We start from the raw sequence: 24,513 nt of genomic DNA on the forward strand, positions 1-24,513 counted from the left end.
CTGTGAAGAAGGCTGAGCGCTGAAGAATTGATGCTTTTGAACTGTGGTGTTGGAGAAGACTCTTGAGAGTCCCTTGGACTGCAAGGAGATCCAACCAGTCCATTCTGAAGGAGATCAGCCCTGGGATTTCTTTGTAAGGACTGATGCTAAAGCTGAAACTCCAGTACTTTGGCCACCTCATGCGAAGAGTTGACTCATTGGAGAAGACTCTGATGCTGGGAGGGATTGGGAGCAGGAGGAGAAGGGGACGACAGAGGATGAGATGGCTGGATGGCATCACTGACTCAATGGATGTGAGTCTCAGTGAACTCTGGGAGTTGGTGATGGACAGGGAGGCCTGGCGTGCTGTGATTCATGGGGTTGCAAAGAGTCGGACACGACTGAGTGACTGATCTGATCTGATCTGAGTGTGTTAGGACCGTCATTTGAAGGGAGTTGGTACAGGCACACCCTTTTCTCAGCACACTTACCATAACCTCTCCTACCGGTCAGGTACTGTTACCTCAGACCACCTCCATGATTAACTGGTTTCAGTGATGCCACTGCAAAAAAAAAAAAAAAAAAGCTTTTTAAAAATTTTTCTTGGACTCTTGAAGTGCATTGATATTGCTGTGTTTAAACCTGAATCACCCGGGCAGGAAGACTGCACTGCCCGATCAGGGAGGGTTTCCTCTGTGTTCTCCTATTACAGATACTGAATCCTTTGCAGCCACAGCTGGTTTCAGGGAGCAGATATCAAGAGCAAAAGAAGATGAGAAGGTTTCACTTTTGCTGGTTGGTTACAAATCAGATTTAGGAGATAAAAGCGAGGTTTATGTAGAAGAGGCTAAAATCCAGAGTGAATCAGTGGAATGCTAACTATGTGGAAACATTTGCTAAAATGAGAACTAATGTCCACAACGTATTTTTTGATTTAAGGAGAGAATTTCAAGCCAGAAAGATGGGAGAGGTATTTTTTTTGGGGGGGTAGTGGTGAAATAGTAAAATATTTACGTTTAGATGTTCTTGGCCCGCTGGCCGGGTTCACACGGTTTGTACAACAAATACACCCAGGGGGTCGCTCTCTGAGGGTAGGAGAAAGAGACTTAGCGGGGAAGTGGCCTCACCCACGGTTTTGCATAGCTTTTGGGGTTCCAGTGTCCAGGGGCCCTTGGCCACGTTTTTCTCAGCACTTTTCTCCTCCATCTCCTGTGGATGCTCCTCATGCTTCTTTTGGGCCAGCTTGGCTTCTGCTAAAGGCTCTCCATCCCCAGCCCTCCCGCTGGTCATCACCCCAAGGAGTCTGGTCTCCGCTCAGTATTCTAGAGAACATTGCTCGCAACCGTGTAACACATGCACACAAACATAAACACACGTGACATTTGTAAACAATGAAAAATCCAGCTAGAGAAAAGGGGGCTAAGGATTTTGTGTCATGAGGGGAAAAACAAAAGAATTAGGATAAAGTGATTTGATAATGGAAATCATTAACAGTGCACTCATATAGAAAATGAGACTCATTCATCAAAAACACATAGAGAAGTCATTTTAGCACGTGGTCAGGAAGCTCTCACGAGTATGATATCAAATTTTGATCAGTGCTAAACATTTATTTTTTTCAATCACTCAGTATGCATCTGTTTCCAGTGATGCCTAAGTACAATGCAGAGTAGTTTGAATTAAGAGACATGGATTAATGATCTCAGGATGAATGGTCTTAGAATTCTATAAGAACTTTACCTCCTGGTTTTAATAGAAATGTCAGGACATAAAATGCATATATAAAATTAAGTATACAGTTCTGGAATAGTGACAAAGTGAATTAGGTGATATTCTTGACTATGTTTTCCATTATTAATATTCAGTAATACTACAGGCATCATTTCTGGCAGTGATTTGATTGTACCAAGCTAATTTCTCCAGAGTGTCTTTCATCTGATATACAGTACATCATGTACACACATACAAACATACACATGTATATATAAACATATATGTTTATATAAACATATATACAAAAATACATACATACCCATCACATATATACATGATCAATATGTAGCCATTTATATATACTTACACGTGTATATACACATACATATCTACATACTCAAGATATTGGCTTTTTTTTTTTTTTCAAATAACAGGTATTTTCAAACATGGATATTCTGTAAACAAATTTTTAAAAAAGAAAATTTAACTGGCAGTTTCTAATAGAATGAAGAAGAAGCATAAGTGCATTTAAACTACTGGATTATTCCTCATGAAATTGGAATATTGATATTATTCATATACAGCAATAGATAAAGTTCCCACAAGTTTAGGAAATGCATATTAGAAAACAGCAAAACATTATTAATAGATAAAACTATTAAGTAGTATGCATCTGCAAACCTAGAATGATTTCATTATGTTAACTAGAAACTTATACAAAAGTAAAGTTCATATTTCTTTCTGGGCATGTGGAAACAATTGATTCAAATATGTAATTTGAAATTTCAAAAACATTGGCTGCAGGAGGCCCTGCCTCTTATTTTATTCTGGGCTAATTCTGGTATAGTTTTGTTTTTATTGACAATTTTAGAAGATACTAATTTCCAGTTAAATTTAATAATTTTAAAAATATAAATGTCTTTGCATCCATTAAAGATAAAGGAAGAGAGGAAGAAGGAAAAAAACAAAGAAGGCAGAGGAGAGAGTGAAAAAGGAAAGAGAAATTGAAAGTAAAAAGACAAAAAGAAGAGAGAAAAAATAAAATATGAAAATGACATTTTCCAATAAATAACATTTAATGGCAATGCACATGTTTTCATGTAAGTACTGTGTAAGAGAAAAAATACTGTAAGCATAAGTACAATCTCAAGATTGTCAGGAAAACTGATTAATTTTGCTCTCTTTCCCATTTTCTCAACAATCTTTGTCTTCAGAGCGGATAAATGCAGTGTCACTCTGGGTTCGCTTGGCAATCTTAAAATTGTCACAAGAATGGATTGGGTGCCGTTTTCTCTTCTTGTTACAATCTTTGTCATGAGCTCTCCCAGACCTTTTAATGCTTGATATGCTCTCATTCTCATTACATATTCTCATTCCCATAACAAAGATTATAATGAAAGAAGAAAATGTCATAAAATTAATCCATTCTCATAACAGTCTGTAACGAGGGCAGAAAATTGAGCAGAATTAATCCATTCTCATAACAATCTGAAGATTGTAATGAGAACAGAAAATGGCATGAAATTTATCCTTCTTGTGACAATCTTTAAATTGTAACAGGGCAGAAATGGGATACAAGATTAACAAGCCCTCGGGACAAAGGCTCTAACTAGAACTGAAAATCATACAAAATTAATTTGTGTGTGTGTGTGTGTGTGTGTGTGTGTTTGACAAAAGCCTGGAAGCCTGATATGATGCCTGGTTCCATTGGGATGTCATATTAAAACTAGTAACTATTTTAATGTGCCTTAAAATATTAGAGCCTGACACCTTTGCTAAAATGGTGAATTAAAACAAATATGGATGTTGATTCTTCAAGTAGACCCTTGAGGGCAAAACTTTTTTAGTAAGTAGTATGCTAAAGAAAGTGGAACTTGTTATTGAATTCATGAATAACCCATTTGTTATCCAATAACTTTAATTTTAAAATACTTTTTAAAGTGAATAACATAGCTTAATAAAGAGTAACCGCTTTGTGACTACAAATCTTAATACATTTGTATATGCAGCTGACACATGGATTTGTCTGTGTGTAAACTACAGTTTACCTTATTTTGACTCATTTCTGCTGGCAAACGTAAGTGATCTAATATCTAGGTTTTTGGTTTGTACTAACTTTAAAAAAAATTTACCTAATGTATGTATAATATCTTCAATTTAGTCATGTAATGAATTGAATTTATAATTGCCTTTCAAAATGTTTTCGTTTTAAATATTCTCAATTTCTAAAAGGAAACTAAGGTCAGACAATACTTGCAAAGAGCTGCAAATCTATTCAAGCAGAACATGAACTGCCTTTTATTTGCCTTTATAATTGAAGTATAAACAATATAGTGAATTAATGTGCTAATTATTCTCACTTATGAGGGCACACATATTTGTACAAAAAATGGAATTTTGAAATACTTGCTTAGCACTTGTGATAAAACAGCCATTATAAATGAATTTATGATCATATGCATACTCTATAACAGTTATAAACTTTTTTCTGTAAGTACAGGGATTATTACAAAGAAGTGATAATTTCAATAGTTTGACAAAAGTCCATCATTTTAAAGACATATAACAGGAAAACCCTGATGCTGTGAAAGATTGAGGGCAGAAGGAGAAAGGCATGACAGGGACGGTTGGATAGCATCACTGACTCAATGGACATGAATCTGAGCAAACTCCAGGAGATAGTGAAGGACAGGGAAGCCTGGTGTGCTGCAGTCCTTAGAAGAGTCGGAAACGATTTAGCAACTAAACAACAGCAACAATAATGAGTGACAGTAATATTAAATAATTTTAAAAGTTTCATTTTTATGAAATGTAAACGAAAAGCCACATTTATATTGTTGTTTTCCCTCTTTGAATCTCATACCTTCAAAGGCATTTCAGAAAACTGTGAGTATATCAGTGAAATTGTGGTACAAATCTAGTTTGTGGTATTTTCCTGAAACTTTCAAAGGAAATGTCTATTTGAGAAACTTCACTGTTACATAAAATTATATCAATAGTTGGGAATATATTATTGAACATCAATTGTATTAAACATAAAATATACTATTAATATTTCAGTAAGTCAGAGGTATAGTTAGCATGTTCAAAAAATGTATTTTTAGTTGCAGCTATTTTCATATGTAGAGACTAGATTTGAATGATGTATCTTCTACTGTTTCTTTTGACAAGAAAATATAACTATATCGACAATTAAGATTGATTTTTTGATAAAAAATATCATTAGAATCTTGATCAAAATAAGTAAATCTGGAGATGGTTATGGCTCCATATTTTGAGAAACATGCCAGGCCTGGGCTTAAATTGCCACCCATTTTTCTACATCTAGAGGGAAGATAAATATAGTGATTCATAGTACTTGTGAAACCTTCAGAAAGTAAACCTTTGCTTCATGGAAAAATGAGAAATTTGGGAGGTTGCACTTTTCATCATCAACAAAAGCTATTTTTGTAGACCAAAGAAGAAATGAAAAACTTTTCATTTATTTAGCTCTTCCTGGAAAGGTTGTAAAAGGTCCTGTATCATGAAAGACGAAAAGGAAGAGCTGTTCACAGAAAGCTTTTAAAGAACAAACATCATAAGCACAGATTCATATGGTAGGTGGAATATTGTAGGAAGGTGCAGGGGGGCAAAAGTGCCAGGATTTGTTCCCAGAAAGATGAGCCTCTTCTCTGTACTTTCTCCATTGTTCCCACCTTTTATATACTTAGCTATAGGTATGTTCCAATTTAGTGCCTTATTCTGCGTGGAGATACAAGTTTTCCAAAAAATATAAATGAGTGTAAGTTATCTTTAAAGTCAGTTTTACTAAAGTGTACACCCATGGGCAGCTATAAAAAGTATGCTTCTATAATTTCAGTGTGATATGTGCCATTATCAAAATGTGTGCCTTATTCAAAGTAGGCTCTGCCTAATTTTATTGCTAAGGTATTCCAAAGTCGTCTTATCTGAAACTATTGATAGAAGAACCAAATAACTTTAACTATTATTAGGAAGTAAAAATACCCATTTCTTACATAGGCAGAATGGAAGATTTTTATTATATTATAGCATAATTATTGAGTTGTACACGTCAGGAATGGAGGCAAGATAATATTCAAGGGAAAAATAAAATGATATTTGGTTAGTGTTCAGATTTTACTTAAATAGAGGCAACTGGTCCTGGAATGTAGCTGTGTCGCCTTGGAATGTAGCTGTGTTGCTGTGTTGACAATGATTATCCCTCCAAACTTGTCAGTCTTAGAATATAGCTATGATGTGAGGTACTGACAAGGTCGTTAACCAGGTGGTAATGAGAACTTTGCATCCAGTTTCTCAAGGACCTCTTACCCTTGAATATGCTCCAGTTGCTTCCACATTTCCTGTACGTACGGAACAGTTGATGCATCCCAAGAAGCCTCTGCCCAGTGAGTACATGCCCTCACATCATTGCAAATGGAAGGGGTCATTGTCTCCAGCTCTAGACATTTTTTGGAAGTCACAGATGTTAACCCTCTACTGTGGAAACTGTGTTCCCTGAGAAACACAGTCTCTGTTCTCTAGTCTAGAACGATGGATAGGTTTGGCCATCTGCATCTTGTTTAACTTTTGGTGGTGATTCCACGTCTGTAATTTTTTGCTTGAATTACACAGATATTTTTCAGAGACCTAGCCTGCTAAGGATAGGGCTCCAAGATGGAAGACTGTTCACTCATGTTATTTGGTCACTTCTTTATGTTTCCCACACCATTTTGTTATCAAGTTTACTTGACAATGATGGCAGAAGTTTGCATTGAATTCCTGTAGTTTATCCTGTTCTGGCCCCCAAATTTATTTAAACATTTTTCTGTTTATCAACCACCTTTCTCAGATTATATTTAGGTTTTACACGCCTCTAAGGGTTTTCAAACTGGGATATATAGACTTTATTATTTATATATTAAATCTCTAAACAGAATTAAATGCTGAATATGAATATGAATAAAAGTTCATTGAAAAGATATAATTGTACACTACCTCAAATAAAACTCGGTGTGTTCAGCCAGTAAAATGATCACTGTGTATTTCCTCAGCAATACTAAAATCATAAAGTAATTCTGCAATGTGTCTTAAGTAGGATAGGTAATTTCCCCAGGATTTCATTGATGATGTGCAGCATCGCAGGTACTTCATTTTAGGAAGAAGGAGACAGGTGACACATTGAGTTCAGCAATGAGAAGGGAGAGAAAGTGCTTTGTTTAGACATAGCAGAAAAATACCACTTTATATGTAGGCATTTATTTAGCCTTTATTTCAGATGTTTTAACAATTGTACCCTGTCACTTCTGACAGCTATTTCTTAGAAGCGAAGCCTGTCTTAAAACTACTCCTGCGTCCTAATAGCTCTGACACTTCGTATAATGTCTTTTAAGAGATAAGAAAATAAGCATGAGGGGCAAAACTGGAGTTAGGGAGGGGAAAGTCTCAGTCGGATGGAGGTGAGTCACACTTTAGAAAAAACATCAAGAGGGATCACTTTTATTTCAGTCTCCAGATGTTTTCAGGTTCTGTAGTAAAGCTAAAGGCGTAACAGAGTGCTTCTTTTCTCTTATACTTTAAGATGTTTATCAGTCCAATTACCTTAAATTACCAAAATCAATTTATAGTCTACTTTCTCTTGTTAGTAGACTATAAATTGATTTTTGCTAATTCAAGGCAATTGGACTAATACCATCTTAGAGTATATTTCTACTAATTATCAATAAAACCTTCATATTTGGAGCTGTGTTGAATATTTATGACAGAATCTTTTTCTAGAAATTTGCTTTAAAGTCTATTAACTGACAAATTAATAAAATATTTATTAATAAATATGTAGTGCATATAAATGTATAAACAATGTATATTGTTTATAATATACATTATTATATGTATAAACAATACATGTATGTTTTGTTTGTATATGTTTATACATATATGTATAAACAATAAATGCAATCTGCTCATTTATTTACTTTTAAATATAAATGCCTTTGGGATAATAAAATGAATTATTATTTCCATTTAATGATTTCTCTTCAGTGTGTAAGTAATTTTCTCTCTCTCCCAGAAACAGTGGAAGTCCAGTCTATTTTAGGGTCTGCTGCACCAAAGAAAGAATGGAAGAGAAGGGAAAGCAGTGAGTTTAATGGTTAAGTTTGTAATAACTCACTCCTAGAGAGCGTATTCCGGAGAAGGCAATGGCACCCCACTCCAGTGTTCTTGCCTGGAGAATCCCAGGGATGGGAGAGCCTGGTGGGCTGCCATCTATGGGGTCACACAGAGTCGGACACTACTGAAGCGACTTTAGCAGCAGCAGCAGAGAGTGTATATCTACGATCTGTTGTAATGGGGGGGCTTAGACATTCCACGTTACACATGAAATAATTAAAAGATGTCGGTGAGCATGAATTACTTGAAGTGGTAGCTTACTGTTTTCTGCCTTGATTCGTACAGTTTGGGGGCAAAAAAGGGGAAGATGTCAAACCATGACAAATAGGCTGATCTCATTTATTTTTTGCTGCATACCTGCAAGATTTTCAAAGCTGTGTATTTTCAATGTTATCTTTATTATTGTTTCCTTCTAGTTGTTCAGGTCTTCTTTCTCCTAGAATTGTCGAACTCAGTAGCAGAGGAACTGATGCTGAATTACCATCGCATGTCCATAGACTTTCTTCTTACCCCAGAGCATCCTTACATGAAAGCAAGAAGCAGCGATGAAGACTATATCCAGAATTTGGTCACTGTGTGGAGGCAACATCCCTTTGTGCTGTTTCTGAACATACATAGACATTCTATTGAAGCATTATAAAGTGTTTTTTAATAATATTCATAATATGCAAATGTATTAAAACAATGCTAAAGCACTTTAATATTAATGTATTAAATGTGAAACATAATGAATTATGTAAATTATTACATTTAATATTTATGGAAAAGGATCTTGGATTATGCACTTAAAACTCCACTATTAACTGTTTTTATCTTCTACTTTAATATTTCTCCAGTTTGAAGACTGTTGATTATTTCTAAAGAAAATAGAGCTTCACTAATAATCTATGTCTTAATGTTTGAATCAAGTACTTATGAACTGAGAATCAATGAAAGAATTAGGGAAAAATTTTTATTTGTGATTGCCTAAATTAATCATTTGAACTAGTTAATTTATACTTATTATAAGTGGAAAATCATGATGATTAACTGGAAAGTAGCTCATTTATTATTTTATTCCCACCAATCAAGAAAATATATCTTTAAGATGGAAATATTATTTTAACTTTTCTTCGTAAAGCCTTCTCTGTTGCTATAGATTCTATTTAAACTTCATGTTGCAGTTTGCACCAACATAGCCCCTTATCAAAAGTGAGCTTATTTAAAATTATACAAATAATATATTTAAAATTTTAAATTAAACAATTATATGTTTAGGCCACTCAAGATGGCTGTTCTCTTGCTCTCTGTATATCCCCTGCTTGATCAGGGCCTGCTTCACGCACACCCTTCTCACCTCACTGAACTTCCTACAGATTGCCCCAGACCCACACAGCAAATTTCATATCAGAGGGGTAGTGACGGCCTTGCCCCTCCTGATTTCCCTGGTAACTAATGAGCTCACCTGACTTCAATTCCCTTATAACTGGCAATCTCCCTTTCCCCCAGCAAATATGTTTTTCTATCTGAATTTGTTCTTTAGAAAATTCAGTGTGATTTTTGCTTGCATTTGTCTATGACTTTCTTTGTAGTTATCCAGTTTAATGTTCACTGAACTGCTTGAAACTGTGATTTAATATCCTTCATCAGATTTAGAAAAAGTTTAATCTTTTCTCCTCAATATTTTAATATTCTCCTCTTGTCTCCTTCTTATAACCCAACTACTTGTATTTCAAGTATTTTGAGCAGCTTCACCAGTATCTTCTATTCTTCTTCTGTTTCCATTTTTTTCTATAAGCGTCAGTTGGATACTTTCTGTTGACTCTTTGAAATCATGAATCCTCTCTTTGTTGGTTACAGGCTTGTGTTGAACACATCCATCAAGTCCTTAACTTAGGTATTGCATGTTGAATTTATAGAATGTAAATTAGATTCTTACTTTTATTGATTCTAAATATATTTTGAAGTTGTTTACCTTTTCCATCCATTTCCCCTATAGTTTATTGCATTTTATTTAATGTATTAACCACATTATTTGGAAATATTTGTCTGATATGTCCAATATATGGATTATCTCTGGTTCTATAAACAAATATATTGCCACATCTAAGTTTATCTTCTCTCATAGATTGTGGCCCTAAACTGGTTGCTTCTCATTGTCTGCCAAGAGTTCTTTTATAAATTTTTTTCAGTTAAAATAGTGTTGGGCGTTCTTATTTATTTAGTTATTTTTTGGTTGCTTTGTATTGAGGGAATGAGCCTGATAACCTCTTCTAGATCATGACTGAAACTTTAAGTTGTGTTATTGAAAGAATTTTCTTCTTTAAACAAGTAGAAAAGGCAGAATTATCCTTTTTACTCAGGATCAAAATCACAATCAAACATGGAAAGTTCCTTTCTGTTTCTTAAAGGTATCTGTTGATTCAGCTGCTTCATTTGCTGTCAAGTAGCAATAGGTTCAGTTCTTCTCCTCATGGAATAAGACACTGTCCTAACAGTTTAAACATTCATTCTTTCATAGGAATTATAAGAAGCTCTGCCAAATGTTTTTCACTGGCTGTACACCTGCACCTTCTCTTCTGAGCAAACTACTTCCGATGTATGTGGATCAGCCTCCAATGGCCCGTCATAATCCCTTCTTTGCAGTGCATTAGAATAATCCACTTCTTCACTGACTTGTTTTAGGTGGCCTTCTTGTTTTAGCTTTAAGTAATTATGATTCAAACATCCTGTAAGTATGAATAGAACAACAGTGGATTTTAGAATAGATGATAGAATAAAGTCAAACATTCTGTTCAGCTCTCATATTTTACAATATTGCTACACAGAAGGTTAGTAGGTCACCAGAACACAGAAATCAACATGAGACAAGATTTGTGTCAGTTCTCATGTACAAAGATCCTTTTTTACATTACCTGTTCATCTGACAAGAAGATGTGTTTGCAGTTATTTGTATACTTTTAATTGTGATACAAAATAATTGAGTGTCTACTGTGAAAGTTCTGTGGCGATCTAGGCATGAAATGTCTGAGTCTCAGGAACCTATAGATGGAGCCTTCAGAATCTCTGAGAAGCATACATGCCATGGGAATTGGAATTTGAAAACTAAATATTTAATAGAAAGTATGCCAATAACAGATCAAATAAACATAAATGTTCTATTCCAGTTCACAATTTTAGTGCTCCATGAAACAATTTTCTAAACTTATGTTTAAGTTAGTAGGCCAACACTGCAGCTGTTGCTTTTAGACATGAGTGGATTGACTTCTGGCTTATTCAGTGATTGGTAATTATATAACATGGTTTTATTTATTTTATTTTTTTAACATGGTTTTAAAAACGACCTTAATTTCTCTTTTCTATCCTGAACTATGGGAACATTATTTAACAAGATTTTACATTTGAATTCTTAGAGAGAATACTACCTAACATAATAATACTTATTCTAGAATTATGTATTTTTGCAAAAAAATAATTGTAAATATTACAAAGAGAAATTACCGTATCATGCATAGTCCTCAAAGTCCACCTGCAAGAAATATTTGTATTATTTTAAGCACTTGTGCAGTTTCTGGAAATAATACAAAGTCTAGTAAGAATCGCTAAAATACTGTAGTAGAGACATCTTACCTCATTTTAAAAATTTTGGTAGCTGATTAAATTCCCTAAGTGCTTCTTTATGAACAGAATACTAATTAGAAATATATAGATTGATTTTAAAGAGTAGAACTCCAAGTCAGGTAAACTTATCTTTTTTGGGCTGACCAAACAAAGGCAGCTATTGTTTCAATCTTCATATGAAACTTAATATTTACAAGTAAAATATAATACCTAATTTCCCTTATGTGCAAACACTTTCAATATTATTGACATCCCTAAGTGCTATCATGCTGCTCAAAAACTGCTGCTTTTGTTTTGTTTTTCTGTAATCCATATGTTCTTAAACATGAATATATATGAGTGACATAGGGTTTTTGTCCAAAAGTGTGTCCCTTGTCTTCAGTCTCAGAGATTCCAAATATCAGTCCAGAGTGGGACTCAGGAGCATATATTATAATAATGGAAATCTGATCCAAGTGGTCCAAGGATAACACTTGATAAATATGACTTTAAGCACTCTAGTAAGTACTCTGTGGCATTGTGGTTGTTCTTTAATAATTGTGAGACTCAATTTCCCATATTCGAATTGATAGAATAATTGTAATTGATCTATCACATTTTTTAGGTAGACTTTTAGATATAAGGTAATGATGGCAATATTATCTTATTTTTATATTTAACATCAATTAGAAATCATGGTATAAGGATGAAATACTGATAAACTTACTTGTATATAATACTTTGTATACTTTTGATGTTTTATAAATTTTGTATTAGTTTTTGTACACACACATGCACACTCATAAACCAAAACCAAACAAACTAAAAACACACTGTACATATGAGAACATTGAGGTTAAGACAGAATAAATGACTTAAATTGAGGGCACAGATGGAGTGAGGTCCATTGATTCTGGGTTCAGTGCCCTTCTGAGTACAGTGCAATGCATCCCCATTGTCAGAGCCGATAACTCGCTACAGAAAGCTGACTCACCCATTCAGCTTAGTGCTAACTATGAAACAGGCGATATGCCAGATACTAGATGACAACAGTTAATGAAGCAAACAAAATTCCTTTCCCTTATGAAGCTTCCATTCTACAGTAGAGAGAAAAGAATGGACAGAGGGGGTGAGTCACATGTAAGTTGGTGAGTCCATGAGTTAGAAATATGCCTAGCATATATTAGAAAAATCAAGGAAGTCAATATGATTGTGAATAAGGAGAAAGGAGGAGAATAGGAGGAGATAAGGTCAAAAATGTTAGATAGCTTAAGAGGGGAGGAGAGGGTAAGATGTATAGAAAGAGTAACATGGAAACTTACATTACCATATGTAAAATAGATAGCCAATGGGAATTTTCTGTCTGGCTCAGGAAACTCGAACAGGGGCTCTGTATCAGCCTAGAGGGGTGGGATGAGGAGGAAGATGGGAGGGAGGTTCAAAAAGGAGGTATACAGGTTCAAAAAGGAGGTATACATGTATACCTATGGCTGATTCATGTTGAGCTTTGACAGAAAACAGCAAAATTCTATAAAGCAATTATCCTTCAATAAAAAGTAAATTAAAAAAAGCTTTGTGGATCAACAGTGGGACTTTGGCTTTTAACATGAATGAGATAGAAAGTCATTAAAGTTTTCTGATCAAAGGAGTATTGTGATCCAACTTATGTTGTACAAAGCTAATTATGTTTTTTTTTTTTCCAGATTGGGCTTCCCTGATAGTTCAGTTGGTAAAGAGTTTGCCTGCAATACAGGAGACTTCAGTTCGATTCCTGGGTTGGGAAGATCGGCTGGAAAAGGGATAGGCTACCCACTTCAGTATACTTGGGCTTTGTGGCTCAGCAGAAAAAGAATCTGCCTGCAATGTGGGAGACCTGGGTTTGATCCCTGGATTGGGAAGATCCCCTGGAGAAGGAAAAGGCTACCCACTCCAATATTCTGGCCTGGAGAATTCCATGGACTTTATAGTCCATAGAGTCGCAATGAGTCAGACACGACTGAGTGCCTTTCATGTCACTTCACTTTTTGAGGTTAGTATGGGCAGAAATGAAATAGAAAGTTATTAATAAGAGATGTAAGTGACATGTGCTAGCTTGTTATTTGTGGAGGTAGCAAGAAGGTATCAGATTCACTAATATGGAGGAAGAAAATAATTTTTGCCAACAGACTGGATATTGGGTTTCAATAAAGGAAGTCAAGAAGACTCCAAAGTCTTTCTCCTGTGTATCTAGAATGATGGACTATTAGGAAGATAAGGACAACCAGGGCACAATGTCTTTTTGAAGGAAGACTATACGTTCAGTTTGTAATTTTTAAGTTTGAGATGTTTGGTAGACATTCAATTCTGTGTCCTAATTAGGACAATGGATTCAAGGAGACAATTGAGGGACAGATTCAGATTGAAATATTAAATCTGGGAGTCCTCAGCATATACTCAATGTCATGGCAATCACGAAACTAGGTAAAGCCACCAGTGGAGTACACACATCAAGCAGAGATGCCAGGACAGCAGTTGAGTAGAACCTTAGAAGGATCTAAAAGGTAGACTGATGAGCATCTAGGGATATAGAAGTAAACCAGGTACGTGCTTTTATACTGGATAGCAAGTGAAGAAAATGCTTAGAGGTCAAGAACATGATCACCCCTGTCAAATGCTTCATATCATGTGTATAATCTACTGGTTGATTACGAATGTGAAAGTGCTCAGTGAGCTTGGTAAGAACAGTTTTCACAGTGTGAATAAGATATGGTATAAAAAGTCTGATCAAAGCAGGTTCAAGAAAGAATGAGAGAGAATTTTAGACAGCAGATTTAATAAATTCACTAAAAGAAATGAGCTCTAAATGGAAGAAAAGAAAAAAAGTGAATTAAAAGTAGTGTACAGATTTTTTTTTTTTTTTTAAAGATTGAAGGAATGGAAGTGTGGTTGTATTCTGGTAAAAAATAAACAACGGAGAAAAACGTCTGATAATAAAGAGGAGAGTACTTCCCTCCTGGTCCAGTGGGTAAGAATTCATCTGCCAGTGGAGGGGACATGGGTTTGATCACTGGTCCGGAAAGATTCCATATGCTGTGGAACAAGTAAGCCCGGATGCTGCAACTATTGAAGGCTGTGTGCTCTAGAGCCCATGATCTGAAACAAGAGAAACCACCGCAATGAGAAACCCGCACACCACATCTAGAGAGTAGCCCCACTCGCGGCAACTAGGGAAAGCCTGTGCCCAGCAGTGAAGACCAGCGCAGCCAAAAATAAATAAAAAAGAAAAAAAAGGATATAGGGGAGAGAATTGCTAGATTGTTTTCCTGAGAAGGATGGGAGCTAGTGCCCAGAGGGAGGCAAGGACTTAAAAAAAAAAAAACAAACAGGCAGTTTATTCCTGATAACGGGGGAAGTGTAGGGCCTTAGTAGAGGCAAGTGTTACTGGCCCTCCAGATTCTGTCCCCAGGAAAGGTCCTTCTGCTGGTGTCCTCAGAGCCAACAGAAGCAAAGGAAACCTTTGTTGTTTGCTCAAAGGACAGAGAGACGTGCTCAGGCTCTAAGTTGGGGGTCCCCAAACTCGGGGATTGAATGCCTGATCTGAGGTGGAGCTGAGGTAACAGTAATAGAGCCAATGGGCACGGTTAATGCAATGCACGTGTGAATCATCCTGAAACCACTCCCCACCCACATGTCCTTGGAAAATGTGTCTTCCTTAGACCTGGACCCTGGTGCTGAAAAGTCGGGGACCACTGCTCTAGAGCGCATGCGTCCCCTGAAGGCCGCAGTGGGGGCCGCTTGACAAAGCGCGGGTTTGCAGCCTAAGGAAGGGTCGGAGTTCTCGGCGCAGCTGCAGTCAGCTCCCGTCTCGCGAGACTGAAGCGCCTGGTGCGGCATCTCTGCAAATGGCCGCGCCCTGCGGAGCTGAGGCCTGGCCATAGCCATTTCACGCCAGGAGCTCAGGTGTGAAGCCCCGGCGTGAGGCTCTGCATGTGGCATCCTATGAGCAAGCAAAGCTAGACCCTGCACAAAGGAAAAGGGAAAAAAAAAGAGAGACTTTATGACCCAGATTCTACTTGTATTTCCTGAGAATTGTTGATGAGCTTTGGAGGTGCCACAAATAAGGTATGGAAGCCATTCTGTTCTGGAAGCTGGTGGGAATTTCTCTTTTGTTTTCTCATTGATTTATGCAGCCAGGTTTTGAAGTGACTGGGAGGATGAGGGAGGAGGTGTTGGAGATTTGAACTGAAGAGAAATTAGGAGTGTGGGGCTGTGACTGGATTATCAACAATGTAATGTCATTCCTGTGGATCGCTCGGAGCTTTGTTTTGCCGCAGGAATGAAAACTGAAGCCAGTCAGCAACTTTAAGCTAAGTTGTCCCTCACCTACTATCCACACTGGTTCAAATCTAAGCTTCATTCTCTAAGTCTTTACTATATTTGTATGAGTTCTTACGCTGGTGTCGGGTGTTAGTCTGCAATTTGTGGGAGTGGTTCAAAACAGAATCTAAAACTCTTAGCTTTTACTACCTTGGCTTCTGTGATGGCTCAGCAGGTAAATAATCCACCTACAATACAGTACACATGGGTTCAATCCCTGGGTCAGAAAGATCCCCTGGAGGATGGCATGGCAACCTCTGCAGTATTCTTGCCTGGAGAATCCCATGGACAGAGGAGCCTGACAGTCCAATGGGTCACAAAGAGTGGGAACCAGCTGAGCCGCTAAGCACAAGCGCAGGGCATGAGTGGGTCATACACTGAATCAGGGGAATGCTTTCCTGGGTTAGCTCCCCTCTGTGACTGTGTATGTCCTATAGCCCACAGGGCCCCCATCACCCCAGTCTCCAGGCTGATGGAGTTTCTATCAGTTTCATCTGCCTTACCTTTTTTTTTTTTTTTCCATGATGTCTGTGACTAGAACTCCACTCAAGGCAAAGTCACAGGAAGGAAAAAACCAAGATGAAACACAAATCTCTGCTTCACTCCTCCAACATTTAATTTTTCTGCACAGGTCTTACTTTTTTAGAGTGCTTTTTTAGTAATTTTGGTTTTCAGTTTTGTATTTTATCCACAGTTTTACATTTAATCCACATGAGTTATGGGCTGTAGTGAATTATGGGCAGTATAGCCAAGAATCCAGAATTTCCAGCCTTGTTTTTGGTAGACATAATATAAAACTTGGTAAAGTCTGGCCTACATAGTGTTTCATATGTTTTTTTTTATGATGCGAACTGCTTTGAGGGAAATAAAAAAAAATGTATACAGCATAAAAGATAAATAGAGCAGAGATACAGAGTAGCCAGATAGAATACTTCTTGAATTTCTTATTACTTACTAGATACATTCTTTTTTAAGAGACAGTCATATTCTTGCCCTTCAGTTTTATGAAGATTTCTTATATACTTACAAAATACTACACCCTTTTACTTAATTGTACTCTGAGTGAGCTCTCTTATTTATAACCTGAAGAGAGTTACAAATGCAGAGATAGGATACAAGACTTTAAAAGTCATTTATTTTAAATTCCAGGAGGTTTTAAGCCCTCTCCAAAGACAGGAAACTTTGAGATGGATCACGTACAAATGGACTGCTTGGGGACACATGCTTGGGCCATGGCTCTAAGGCTTGATGCTTGATGAGAGAAGGAAAGGTGTAGGAGCGTACGCTACCCACTGAACACAAGGTTGAAGTTCTTCTGTGTTGTGCGTGCTCTTTTTTCCGCTAAAATGTCCAAAGAGACTAATCTTTTATGTTGTGTCTCTAGATTTTCTGTAAGACAGGAAACATTGCAGTGTTAAGGGCTTCACGAAGGAAGCTTTATGTAACATGTGCATATCTAACACATAGTTTTAGTTCTCTAAGAGACATTCAGCTCAAACATTAGTGCCAGTTTTCAATTGAAAACGTTACTGGCCCTGAAAGTCAGCTTCTCTTGAGTGCTGCGATTTTGTCTGCTCATTTCTTTTTTGACATGTAGGGACTTTTCTTTTTCTAGCTGAACTTTGCTTTTCTTTTTCTAACTTATCCTTGTTTTTTCATGGTAATATATGGAGTGTCAACTTATCAAAATCAGTTGAATTCATATGATATTTTCTTTGAATATTCTATGAAAATTGACGTTTCTGGTTCCAAAATAAACAATGTGGAGTAAAACCATCTGTGGGACAAACCTCCTGTCTTATAAAATAAACAATTTTTTTTGAGCTGGGGATCTTTGGGTTACCCTGGCTTGGCAATCTCAAGCTGGAAATTAGTTCAGCTAGTAATCCATGGGAACTCCTCAGCACAAGTTCATGAAATTAAATCTAAAATTGTTTTGCTAAGTCCTTATGGTGCTAAAAAAAAAAAAAGTGGGAGTTTTTGTATTTATCTTTTTGTCCTTAAAAAAATGAAATTCAATTGCTTTGATGTCACCTTTGCAAGATAGTTCATGTTTTGGTTAAGTTTTGATAATATTAATCAATTTTGAACATATCAGAATGGGGGGAAATGATAATTAAATGAAAGCCATTATCTAATATTGTTGGCACCCACATAATGAGCTGATCTCATTTATTAATCCTGTGACTGCTTTCTGGGACGTATAGTAGATTGAGGTTCTTCAAATATTTGAAGTCGTATATCTACATTTCTCTCTCCCTTGACTTACAAGAATGTCAGTGGAAACTATTTGTCAGAAACACCAAGATGTTCATTCAAGCTTGTTTTTGCTTAACATGAAGCCATTACAAGATTTTAGATCACCAAGCTACTGTAAAGAAACTATAAAAATAAATATAAATGATTAGCCCTTAAACAAAAGAGTTCAACTACTATCGGTGATGTTTGCTAACCACCCCTTCTTAATAGTGAATCTCTCTAAGTTAGCTGCTCTGAGCAGATTGCATTTTTTGGAGAAAAGATGGACGTTTGTAAGAGGGAAAGATAAAAGTCATATCTATGGAGAAATAAAGCCAGACCTGATACGGGCAGAATAGTGCAGAGGTTTGTAAAGAGCTGAGGTAAGGATAAGACTGTGCTCACTCAGTGCATTGTAGCCATTCTTATTATTACTGAGCCAAATAATTCTACCGTACATTGTCAGTGCTTTTAATATTTATAAAGTGATTTCACATACAGCAGTTGATTGATATCGGTTGGTAGATGCAACAAGAGGAAGTCTTGCTGTTTCTTTCTGTGTTACCACATGGTCTTCAGAATAGAAAAATATCTGGGAGCTGAATCAGTTCCCTGATTTACAAAGTTATTTTATGCCTCCTGTCAAGTGTGGAACTTACCCTGGTGTAAGCAACCAGTGATCGCAGCAGGGAACAGGTAATAGGGATTCCCCAGTTCAGCAAGAGAAACTGACAGAGAGGTGGGGACATGGAATGCACGGTGAGAGAGGGAATATGAATGAATGAATTTCTTTCTTGGCTAGCTTTCTTCTGGAAGATAAAGTCTGAAAACAAGAGGAAGAATTTCCATAACCTCTTTCCAACATAGCCTGAGGCCATATTCAGGTATTCACTGAAGTATGATGTTATTAGTAAGTCCTTGGTGAATGGAAATTATTGTTGGACTACATAGAATCTTAATAAACACTCTAGGCAGGTGAAGGGTACTTCACAATCTGTGTCGATTTACAGACACAGAAACTATTTCAGTTCTTCTTTCTGGGAAAACGTCAAGGACCCAAAGTTAAACTCTGTATTTATACAAGTTGATAAGATGATTTATTCAACTATATGCTGATCCTGGACTTTTTCCATGTTCAGTTATATCTTAAATAAACACTGTTTGGGACCAAAAAAACAACCAACCCCCAAACCCCTCACTTTGCTCTCTTGGTTCTTGCTTGCCGCCTTTGCGCCGCCTGCTTCCTCTCCACCTGCCTTGGCCCTGGGCTCTGGAAACGTTTAGTCGAGGAAATCTCTGGACTCTAAGCTGTATCATGCTCCTGCTGCTTAGTTGCTTCAGTCCTATCTGACTCTGTGATCCCATGGGTGTAGCCCGCTATGCTCCTCTGTCCATGGGGTTCTCCAGGCAGGAATACTGGAGTGGGTTGCCAGGCCCTCCTCATGGGGAGCTTCCCCAACCCAGGGATCAAACCCAGGTCTCCTGCATTGCAGGCAGATTCTCTACCACTGAGCTACCAGGGAAGCCCCATCTATATCATGAGGCCTGCGTAAAGATCTATATTCTGTTTGGTTTTGCTCTCAAGTAGGTTCACCTGCATTTCAGTTATTTTTTTTATAATTTAAAACAGCTGATACTCTCTATACCTTATTATTTCTGCTTTTACTTATTTAAAGCTAGTTATTAGTTGATAAAAGTTCAGTGTGTTTGGATGGCCAGTATATAAAAATACAAGTGTAAATAAGTAGCTTCTTATACTTTTTATACAATTATATTATCAAATATAAGAATATGAGACACAATGGTTACTTTTTTTGGTTTCAGTTATGTATGTCACTAAGAATTTTCCAAAGCAAATCACTTGTAAATTTAATTTTCTAAAGACAGCCTTGCATTTCATGGTTTTGATGTACATAACTAAACAAAAATAATTCCTAGGATTTTACAACAGAACAATGATATAATGATTTAACTTGTACATGGTTCTTTGCATCAGTAAAAGTATATATAGTGATAGTAATTAACCTCCAATTAAAATAAATAAATTTATATTTAAAAAAAATAAAATAAAGAATTACTAAGTCAAGAGTCAGATGCCTTTGAAATGTAATTAATTGCCCAGTTACCTGTCAAGCCAGAGACTTATTCTTCCTCCTGGGGTGTATGCCAGTGCTTATTTCTTCATGCCCTTATTGGGCATTATAACTTTTTAGTAGTTGTTAATGAGATAGGGCAAATCTTATTACAGCATGTCTCTAATTTGAATCTCATTAATTATATTGAGTGTTTTTTCATGAATGTATGTTTTGTATAAAACTTCCCATAACTTTATTCATTTATGTTTTTGGTAGTTGCTCTATTTCTTATATACATTCACATTTGTTTATATTTTAAATAAGTATCTGTATTGGCTACAAATATTTGATGCAAATATTTTGTATTTTTACTTGAATAGAGCATTTTCACTTTGTAGGGATTTTTGTAACATAAGAATTCTATGTTATTGTTGTCACATGTATCATATTAAGCATATAAATTAAGCAGATGAAACTGTACCCCCTTGCTCCAGCTTCCACTGAGATGTCTCTAATATATCTTATTTTTCAGGGTTTCATATAAGATTTTGTTCGAAAACATGTATCTTCATAAACATTAACAAAAACAGAACTCTGACCCCTCCTATTTAGTTACATCATAACCTGTTACTAATTTTTTTCTGTAGTATGACCACAGACCATATTAGTATCTTATTAATGGAAATGTATGTCATAAATCAAACCATATTTCCTGTTCCGTGGTCATTTCTTGCTCTTATTCTGTTTCTTTCTGCTGGGAATGTCTTCTTTAGTCTTACTGTTTTTACACAGTCTTATCAGATTCCTTTTTTGAAGGAAATCCAACAAATATTTTTGTTCTGAGTTGTCTTAGCTTGCTATTACAGACTAATTTTGTGGTGTAGAGTGAAAAGATTTGGTGTGTCTTAACTTCATTACCAAAAGAAGTATGACTTTTGATAAAACTGAGTCATCCTTCTGAAACAGTAACAGTTTTAATTTTCACTTTTTTTAGTCTACAAAACAGGTTATACGAGAATAGTGCCAGTTCATGTGAGATTATATAATTTTATTTATTTATTTTTAAAATGTATTTATTTTAATTGGAGGCTAATTACTTTACAATATTATATTGGTTTTGTCATGCATCACGGAGAAGGCAACAGCACCCCACTCCAGTACTCTTGCCTGGAACATCCCATGGATGGAGGAGCCTGATAGGCAGCAGTCCATGGGGTTGCTAGGAGTCGGACACAACTGAGCGACTTCATTTTCACTTTCACTTTTCACTTTCATGCATTGGAGAAGGCAGTGGCACCCCACTCCAGTGTTCTTGCCTGGAGAATCCCAGAGACGGACGAGCCCAGTGGGCTGCCGTCTATGGGGTCACACAGAGTCGGACACGACTGAAGCGACTTAGCAGCAGCAGCAGCAGCAGTCATGCATCAACATGAATCCGAGAAATACAGATGTATGGAACAGTCTTTTGGAGATTATATAATTTTAAAATAGATAATGTTTGTAAAAGTATTTTATATTCAAAATTTCAGTCTCAATTATTATTATTCTCACTGGAATTTAAAACTGCATGGATAAGTGTTCAGATAAATTAAGATTTCATTTTTGCATAATGAAACTTAAATTTCTTTAACAGTTGGTTAATTGATTTGAAATTCTGTAAACATATGTTGTTCTAAGTCGTTAGTAAACTTTAATAGGTCTTTCAAGAACAGAATCTATTCTGCCCCCTGAATGTTCCACTCTATTGAGTTATACTCAGAACTAATAAGCTAGTGTATTAAAGTCTGTCAATTAGCTACACAGGTCTAGTAATTATGATCTGAAACTATTTACACACTTTCAGGCTATCTAGACTTTAAATTTAAAATTATGAACATTTTAAGAAAAATATGTATGATATGTCCAGTTAATAAAATTCTAGCTCATTTTCCTTTTTCTGTGAAGGATATGAATCTAAATTTGTGATAAACATGTATTGAATAAAGAATAGATGTGATTCTGGAAGCTTTACTTCTAGATTCAAAAGTTAACATTCATCTTCTCCCTCATCTGCAAAAATCTCTTCCTAAAAAATCAGAATATACTCCTTCATGCAAGAGCAAAATCTTAGAGTCATCTCCATCACCTTTCTCACCCAACTTGTCACCAAATCCATCCGTTCTACTTCCCAAGTGAATCCACCTTCCATTTTCTATGTGGTCACTGTCTTATTTGAATTATCATCATGTATTTTAACTCAGTTCAGTTGAGTCGCTCAGTTATGTCTGACTCTTTGCGACCCCATGAATCACACCACGCCAGGCCTCCCTGTCCATCACCAACTCCTGGAGTTCACTCAGACTCATGTCCATTGAGTCAGTGATGCCATCCAGCCATCTCATCCTCTGTCGTCCCCTTCTCCTCCTGCCCCCAATCCCTCCCAGCATCAGGGTCTTTTCCAATGAGTCAACTCTTCACACGAGGTGGCCAACGTACTGGAGTTTCAGCTTTAGCATCATTCCTTCCAAAGAAATCCCAGGGCTGATCTCCTTCAGAATGGACTGGTTGGATCTCCTTGCAGTCCAAGGGACTCTCAAGAGTCTTCTCCAACACCACAGTTCAAAAGCATCAATTCTTCGGCGCTCAGCTTTCTTCACAGTCCAACTCTCACATCCATACATGACCACTGAATGATTTTGTAATTGATGTAACTCCCTCTAACTTTTCCCTCTTACCCATTATTCACAGTGCCACTAAAAATACACACTGAATCACATTGCATTCCTTTGTTATATGCCCACCTTTGCATTTTATTTTCTACGGCCACATAACATGCATATTTCTCTAAAAGACCTTGTAAGGCTGCACAGAATCTTACCACAGCATATTTTTCCAGTTTCAGCCTTACAAACGGCAAATTCTTTTAACAATCAGATTATGTGTTACTTATTGCTTTGGCTGACCCATTTAGTTGGAATTTCCTTTCCCCACCTCTAACCTGACAAAACCCTTCTCCCATGTTTCAACTTTCATACTTAGGTCACTTTCTTTGTGAGTCTTTTCCTGGTCAACTCTATGGTTACCGTTACTTCCTCCTTTGTGTTTGGATCCCCTGCGTATCACGTTATTGGTGTTTCTACATTTGCTTTGCAGTTGCTTAGTATTTATTTTTACATCAAATTTGGATGTTTCTAAGATCAGACATTATGGCTTTTGCATTACTAGACCTTTTAGTACTTGGCACATATTTGGCCCTCTGTGAATATTTATTGTTCTTTGGAACAAGGAGTAATGAAAAAGAGAACTCAAATGATCTGTGAATAAAGGGAAGGAGAATGGGCGTGTGAAACGGTATCCTTCAAAATGTAGTATATGTATATATATATTTTTAATTCTTCTCCCACAGCACTCTTGCCATTTGCAATAAGTCTCATCATTCAGGGGTTGTTATTACTGAGGTCCTCACAGAAGAAATACTGTTCCTCTTCTGGCTGCTCTCTGCAGCACTTAGACATCATTATTTCCCCATGGGTTTCGTGTCCTTTGGGGTTTTTTCACACTCCTTTTTTTTTTTTCTTCAGTAGTATCTATGATGAGGGATTGATGCCAAGTAATCACCTTTACTTTTTCTGGAAAAAAAAAAAAAATCTCAGTCTGAACTGATGGTTTATTTTATAGACAAAAGCATCCTCCATATTGTCTGCAAAACCCTCAAAACATTTCAGCACAGTGTGGTAGGGTATGCCAATTGATGAAATGCCAAAGCTCCATAATGGAAAAAGAAGAAAAGGATCAAAATTCTTTTCACCTAAGAAATTGCTATTAGTTCAAGTAGCAAGCACTTAACTAGTGAAATGAATATGCCCTGGAGCAGAATTTCATCTTTGGCAGCTGCAATACCTAAGACCTACTGGCTGTCCTTTTGTTCCTGCTATTCGGAAAGTCTCATTTTCAAGGGGGGATGATTCAATTTGGATTAAATTCCACTTCTTTTTTTTATCATTACTATAAAATGAGGTATTGGGTGGATCACCTTGGGTGTTCTCCCACTTGCAAATTCCTCAGTATTTAATGTAATGTCAATTTAGCTTACTGACAGCAGCTTTTGTGTTGTGCCACCCAGTTTAAAGTGCCGGAGTACATTTTTACAGCACAGAACAGAGACGAAGCGAATGTGGGCACAGGGTTGAAGAGGCAAGAGAGACAAGGCTGGCATATGATCATGATCCGTCTAGTTATATTTTCAGGAATACAATGTAAAGGCATTAATGTGTCACTGTACAATAAGAAATGAGGCAGAGATTCTTCTGAGTTGAGGGAGGCATTGCAGCACCTAATACACAACAACTGTGGGAAGGTTTCAGATGGCGCTTTTTATAAGGAAAAAGTTGGGCAATATATGTATATACATCTTCTGTCTACTTGC

The 24,513-nt window shown here is 36.6% G+C and overlaps 1 long non-coding RNA gene across 1 annotated transcript in view; it reads left to right on the plus strand.

Moving 5' to 3' along the window:
* Positions 1 to 14,497: 14,497 nt before the first annotated feature.
* LOC132345805 (uncharacterized) overlaps positions 14,498 to 24,513 on the plus strand; it is a 39,112-nt gene continuing 29,096 nt past the window's right edge. Inside the window, exon 1 of the long non-coding RNA XR_009495371.1 lies at positions 14,498 to 15,540. This is a non-coding gene — a long non-coding RNA (uncharacterized lncRNA). The remainder of the gene's footprint in view (positions 15,541 to 24,513) is intronic.

The sequence above is a fragment of the Bos taurus genome, chromosome 7, assembly GCF_002263795.3.
Source record: "Bos taurus isolate L1 Dominette 01449 registration number 42190680 breed Hereford chromosome 7, ARS-UCD2.0, whole genome shotgun sequence".
NCBI lineage: Eukaryota > Metazoa > Chordata > Mammalia > Artiodactyla > Bovidae > Bos > Bos taurus.